General features: G+C 54.3%; 1 long non-coding RNA gene across 3 annotated transcripts; it reads right to left on the minus strand.

Moving 5' to 3' along the window:
* Positions 1–5: 5 nt before the first annotated feature.
* Positions 6–4,679, minus strand: LOC143834186 (uncharacterized). 3 transcript variants are annotated; one of them, XR_013229740.1, is made up of 4 exons: positions 4,595–4,679; positions 3,567–3,639; positions 2,748–2,870; positions 6–1,356 (listed from the first exon to the last, which is right to left on the minus strand). It is a non-coding gene; the product is annotated as an uncharacterized LOC143834186 (long non-coding RNA). The 3 variants fall into 3 exon arrangements; XR_013229741.1 differs by lacking the exon at positions 4,595–4,679 and adding an exon at positions 4,290–4,372; XR_013229742.1 differs by lacking the exon at positions 4,595–4,679 and adding an exon at positions 3,906–4,158.
* Between the last annotated feature and the right edge of the window lie 2,140 nt (positions 4,680–6,819).

The raw sequence follows: 6,819 nt of genomic DNA on the forward strand, positions 1-6,819 counted from the left end.
GAGAGTTTACTGTATTGAAAACGGTTTTATTAGGCTGAGGGAGCCAAACTGTATTACTGGGTTTGATGATGCTGTGGCAACAAGCACTTTGAGTTGGTCAAAGCAGAGTCCCTGCCTGAAAGAAAATTGGTCGGGTCCAGGCAGGTGGAAGGAAGGGAGGGAGGGAGGGAGGAAGGAAGGAAGGAAGAAGGAAGGAAGGAAGAAGGAAGGAGGGAAGGAAGGAGGGAAGGAAGGAGGGAAGAAAGGAAGGAAGCTCCTAACACATGTCAGACAACAGAGCCAAAGTAAAGGTGAGGAGATCCAGCCCTTGACCAAGCGCAAGAGAGGCGGAGGATCACTAGCGGGCCACACCTGGAATTTAAAGTGTCTGCCACATCCTTGTACAGAACAAGGGATCACAGTGTAATAAACTGGAAACAAGCAAGCAAGCCCCTGTGACTGATGGTCCCTGGGTTTTATAACAACTGCAAAGACATTAATCACGATTAGAAATAAATGCAAATAATTGCAATCAATTAATTTCAAACACGAGTCCTTGTCTTCCAATTTTCAGCTCACAGAAGCCCTTGGGTGGCATCCTAAGGACTTTCAAAGTTTATGTGACAGGATCACATTGACTGTTGGGATGTCCTCCGCGTGGTCCAATTAACACATAAGAAGCGTATTTCATTTCTTTGCCATTTGCAATGTGCTTGTGGCAGCCTGGAGGGTATTACCAGATTATATATATGGGTAAAGGAATAAATTGGCAATACAAATTGTGACAAAAATATCGAGGATGACTTTTGGGCAGTTATAGTGTTCGGTTGAATTAAGAGATCTCCAATCTCATTTCTCATTTCCCTGCTGGCTCCACAAACTCCATATACTGGCAAACCAAATTTGGCTACAGGTTTGGTAATTTCAGGAGATTCGTCAGACAGTAGATGATCGACTGTAACTTGCCCTGAGTTTTGCTTCCCCAGAGGATGGCTGGTCTTAACTCGCCTAAACTCGCCTCGAAAGGGCCGCTAAGGGCACCCTTTGTGCTCCCTGTGGCTCACAGCATCCAGGAAGGAAGGCCATGGCTGGGCACACAATGTGGGGGTGGGCTGTGCAGCCACAGGAGGCGGAATCACTTCCTTGGGGACCCCCAGGAAGGGGGCCTGCATGAAGGGCCACAGTTATCGCAAAGTCATCGCAGAAGTGGAGGGTGCAGGAAAGAAAGAGGAGAAACGGAAATGAAACACACAGTCGAGTGCGTGCTTCTCAGGGCACGATCCGAAGGTGGTCTCCAGTGCAACAGAAAGCCAAGCAGCGCAGGGACCCCGGCCTCCGTCCCTCAACTCCTGGCATCCTGGGACACTCAGAGTGTTTCTGCAAATACAAAGGAGACAAATTTACAGTGAATCTTTAGAGGTACAGCCTGCAACGCACACTCCATCAGGGAAACAAAAATGGGTTTTTTTGCACCTCAAGATCTTTTTTCCCCAGTGGCACTGGAGGGAAATAAATCAGCACATGCTTGGACATTTGTCTCTGTAATAGGCATTGGTATCTTAATTAATTTGCTACTTTGTATATTAGGATTACATGCTTAACGATATTTAATTTCACTTTTTGGTCTCAACCTCTTTTGGTAACCTTCCTGTGCAGGGCTGTGTCTTCCCGTTCTTTTGCTCACACTTAGCTACGCGTCGGCTGCTAGCTCCGTGTCCCAAGGGGCCCTCTTGCCAACCAAGGCCAGCCCTCTTGGGAGTTTCGGCATTCAGGGCCAGGTCCGAGGGCTTCGGTTTCGTGGAGTTTACGATTCTTGTGCATCTGTAGGGATTTCCCCCTCCTGTCCCTACAAGGTAGATTTTGCTATCCGCATCAGGTCCATATGCAGCTATTAAACACAGGAAGACCCGGTGAAAGATTCTGGTCCTCCCAGAAGCCTTGAACTGCTTCTGCAGCCGCAAAAAATTGCCACAACAGCCTCCCTAAAGTTCCACAGAACAACAAACCTTTCACGCAAAAACCAGGCTCGTCAGGTGCAGATCTGAACGCACTCCATTTTCCTCAGAAAAAAACTCCCTTTCTCCCCCTCCCTGGGAGGGAGCTCACTTATCCAATGAGGCAGACTGGGAGGCGAATCGGCTTCCTTCTCACGTGGTGACGGATCAACTCCACCTGGTATCTGCCTCTCCTCACGCCCTCCCCAGTTTGTTCGTCAAAAAATTTGTTTTGAATTAGTTTTAAATTATTTTGAACACTAAAATGTGAATTTGCAGTTACAAAAGCACCCACTTCGTGGGAATGCTCCAGAAAATTAAGAGTTAACAACGACTCCACATCCTCCCCGTGCCCCCGCCCCCCTCGCCAGATTCAAAATGCACTTTATGATTTAAGAAGATGCAAGGGGCACAACAACACAAGACCCCCTCCCCCACTTGTGTGTTTCAAGCACCATGGGAATTGAGGGATGGGGGGGGGTGAAATTTTTAAAAAAGTTTTTGTTTTTTTTGTATTGTGTTACAGTGTGAGTGTGTAACTGCAGAAGGGGGAGGCGTGAGTGGGGCTGCCCACTCTCCCAGTGGAAATGCAGAACACACGCCGAGACTGAATTTGGAGTCTACATTTGGAATCCGATGCGGTGAAAATGCACCAGCAGATCATAACTGCGGAGATATTTGCAGTCTTGGAGAGAGCCCATTCTGGAAATCCCTCTGGGGAAGGCTCAGCCGCAGGGACTTAGTCACACGTCGCGATATTCGTGTCCGACTTACTTTCATGCTTAAGAAACTTCAAAACGCAATACGTGCCGAAGGCCAAAAACCCAACTATCGCCGTGGCACATATGATCGGGATCATGACTCCGGGTACCGTGGCATTCACATACAGCAGGCCGTCTACAAGGAGAAGGCAGAAAATCAGCCACACCCAAAGAGCACTCTGCCCAGCATCAACTTCAACAAACAACTCTCCTGCAGTGTGGGCATCCCCTCAGATCTCTTCCTCCTAGGGGGTGGGCATTACAGCACAGGCCTGGAAACCAACTTGGTCTCCTTGGAAGTAACGCATTAACCATCACACCACAACAATGCATGAAGAATGATTCATCTCCCTCCCTATGGTTGACAGACTTCCCCACCACAACCACTGTCAGCCGCCCCCATTTTCCTGCCATTTCCCACCCCCTGGTGAGCCGAGTGGCAGAGGGGGGTGCTCGCTGATGGGCCGTGGCACCCCCTCTCCCTCAGCTCAGTTCCTTCCTCCCATGGCAGCCATTTTGTGGTTGGTTGCTAGTCCAGATTCCCCTCTTCTGACAGAGTGGATTTGTTCCAGGTCTTGGTGGACACTGGGCACTCCGTATGGTCTCTAAAGACCAGGAGGCACAAAAGGGCCAGAGGATCCACCAACAGCCCCGTGGCTGCCACAGGAGGTGAAGCCAACCCCAAAAGGGCCACCAGAAGAGCAAGCGCCCACAACATTTATATCCCGCCTTGTCCCGACGGCCTCCCTCCTTTGGCCGACACAAAGGCAGGCTCTGAAGCAGCTCTTCCAAAAGCCCCCCAAGGGGAAGGGCCCCCCCTCCGATGACTCACCGGAAGTCAGCTTCACAACACTGATAATCAAGTCGACTGCCATCTTCAAAACGAATTAGTCCTTTCTTGTTCCCTGCAGAGGGGAGGACATGTTAGCCACCCACCCTCATCCCAGGCAGCGGAGCTTGGGGTTGCCAGCCCCCAGGACAGGCCTGGAGATCTCCTGGAACTGCATCAGACCTCCAGAGCTCCGTTCCCAGAAGAAGATCTCCGCTGGGGCTGGGCAAACAGGAGAGAGCGGACGCCCAGGGGCACCTTGGGAACACCCCCCCCACCTTCCATCCTGGGTTGACGTTTTTGTGGGCAGGCACCCTTCCCCCCCCCCATCTTCTTTCTTACACAGAGGAGGTGTCTGCATTCTGGCCCGGAGCAGGGGTCCCCGGGGAGGGGACCAGGTGGCCCCTGGGAATAGCACAAGGGGCTGGACTAGATGACCCAAGAGGCCCTCCCAGCTCTATGTTCCGAAGTGCCACGTTCCCAGGGCGAGCAGCCGTTTTTTAAGATCCCGCTTTCCACTTCCCGAGGGAGTCTCGAAGCGTCTTCCGACCTCCTTCCTTTCTTCTCCCCGCCACAGGCGCCCTGGGAGGGAGGCGGGGCTGAGGACTGTTCTGCGAGAACAGCTCCAGGAGAACTGCGGCTGGCCCAGGGCCCCCCCCCCCCCTGGCTGCACGGGCTCGCCAGATCAGAGTCCCGCCGCTCTTTAGCCACGGGGCTGCTGCGTACCGATGGGAGACCCGTGCGCGGCCATGCACAGTGCAGGGGGTGGGTGGGACTAGATGACCCAGGAGGGCCCTTCCAGCTCGTGCATTCCATGGGAAGGGGAGTCCACGGACGGCGCCCCTGATCTGCCCCCCCTGCCGTCCCGCAGACCGCCTTCCCGCCCCTCTCCCTCCGGGGGGCTTCGAGGAGAGCGCGCTCCAAGGGGGCAGGCGCCCTCCCGCCTCTCCCTTCGCATCCCTGCAGAGGGAGCGCGCCCGGGCGAGAGCGCGCAGCCCTCCAGCCTCGGGGACCCGCCCGCAGCCGCTCACCTGGCCGCCCCGAGGAAAAGTCCCTCTCTGGAGGCGCGCGGCGGGGCCTTTTAAGAGCAGGGCGAGGACGGGCCTCTCCGGCCAATCCGGAAAAGGGAGTCCCCTTGCGTCACCGGTTGCCGGGCGGATCTCCCGTCGCACGCGAGCCTCTCCGGGGCCGAAGCGCCCGGCGTCTTTCCCCCCTCGGTTCCTCAGCCGCTGCGGCTTGCGGCGGGCTCCGCTCGGCCAGTGGCCGCCAGACGGGCCCGGGGGCGAAAAGACCCCCTCGGCCTGCAGCCCCCAAGCGCCCCTTCCCCCGGGGACGGCGGCAGAGCCCACGGGGCGCCTTGCAGGGAGCCCGACTCAGGGGTGCAAGCTCCGCAGCGCCACAGAACTCTTGGTCAGGCTGCAAAGGAGACCCGCTGCCTGCCTCCCAAAGGGACTGCTGTGGGGAGGGGGAGGGAGGGGGATTGTGGGCCACTTAGAGACTGCTACTACCAGTATTAATAAAAACAACGATTATTATTATTATTAACCACACACGCTCAGCCAGCTGACTCGTGGCCGAGGGCAACCATAAACTGACAGTAGCGCCATCTGTCCTTAGGCTAGCGAAAAGCCGGGGAGAAGAGCGGAGGTGCCAGGGCATGCACAGAGCTCTGCGATCCAGCTGCCTTGCACAGGCAAAAGGCCTCCGCGGGCCAGGAAAGGCATGCCCAGGCAAAGACCTGCCTGCCGGGCCAGGAAAGCAGAGAGACGGGCTGTTCGTTGCCAAGGGAGTTTCTTGGCCGCAGGTTCCCGCCACAACAGGAAGGAGGCCGGGCGGCCGCGGGGGAATCCCAGGCTGGCCTTTTCCAAGAAGTCAGGAGACTGAGAAGAACAGAAGGGGGGGGGGGGGGCTTGCCTATAAAAGCCCCTCATCCCTAGGTAGATGCAGGAGGGTCACCGCGCTGGTCTGAGGCCAGAGAAAAAGGTTTGAGCCCTGGGGCATCTTTCAAGCCCCGACAGACTCAAATCGATGCGGATTCTTGTAATTCTGGTCTCATCTGAACAGAATCAAACCCCCCCCCCCATACCGGGTTTAAACCAGCCCGACCAGTGAGGCTGACGGATCGCACTGCATTCCAAGAACCAGCCGCTGGGCACCCCCCCCCCTTCGCCGCCTCCCCTGACCCTTAGCTGGCTGCCATCTCGGACTAGGTGACCTCAGAGGTCCCTTTCGGGGCAGGATCCCCGTGGAATCTTGGAGGGAAGGGCAGAGTTTGGATTCAGTTAGAGAAATGGGGTCCAGGGCGGGGAGGGGGGCTGCCTCCAGGAGGCCCCTGTTGACTCTATGGTGTTGAAAACGGAGACTTCTTTGGGGTCTGATCCAGGCTTTCCTTAAAGGTATCCTGATGGCCCTGGAAAGGTTTTCCAGACCGGTAGGAGTTAATTATTTCTTATAAGGTCATGTCAACCCACCCACCCCATGGCTAGTGATGGGTCCCGGGGGGGGGGTGCGGAGGGGCCCGGGTGGGGTGGACACAGCTGTACTTCCCAACCCTATTCCGCACGTCGATCCTGCCACTTCTGGGGTCCCTGTAAGCCTGAAGAATGCACCAGGGGTTTCTCAAGGGTAAAGAAGTTGAGAAAGGCTGGGCTAGGGGACAGACTTCTTGAAAAAAGCCTGGAGCTTCATTTTTATACATGGCAAGGGCAGCAAGACTATTATATGGGCAGGAATAGAAAGGAACAATATTACCCCCAATGGAGGTTTGGTTGGGGAGTATGATAAGAATGTGCAGAGATGACTAAACTTACTTCCTGGATCAGAGAAAAGTCAATATCTACATTTAGGGCTGATGTGGATTAAATAGATTGGTGGAACACAATTCAGGCACGCATACCCAGTTTTGCCATTCTTTATCCACAGTTCATTTTAAGGTCACGAGTGGCTGAAGAAATGCCACGTGTGCCCAGGGCTAAGCCCATTTCTTTGTCTGACTCTTGAAATGGCCTTGTTATCGAGACAGGATGTAACAACAGCTGCATTATATCTATAGATGGGTTTGCTTCAAAACAGGAAAGGTACACCTTAAAAGGCAATGTACTCTTTGATACCAACAGAGGAAATTGTAATAAGATATATATCCATCTGTGATAGGTCAGATTGTACGCCCTTCATCGTCGACCTGATTGGTCACAGGGACAGTGAGGGAGTGAGCTTCAGGATACCTCATGATGACGTATCAAGGTCTTAAAAATGA

Source organism: Paroedura picta, chromosome 3, assembly GCF_049243985.1.
Source record: "Paroedura picta isolate Pp20150507F chromosome 3, Ppicta_v3.0, whole genome shotgun sequence".
Taxonomy (NCBI): Eukaryota; Metazoa; Chordata; class Lepidosauria; order Squamata; family Gekkonidae; genus Paroedura; species Paroedura picta.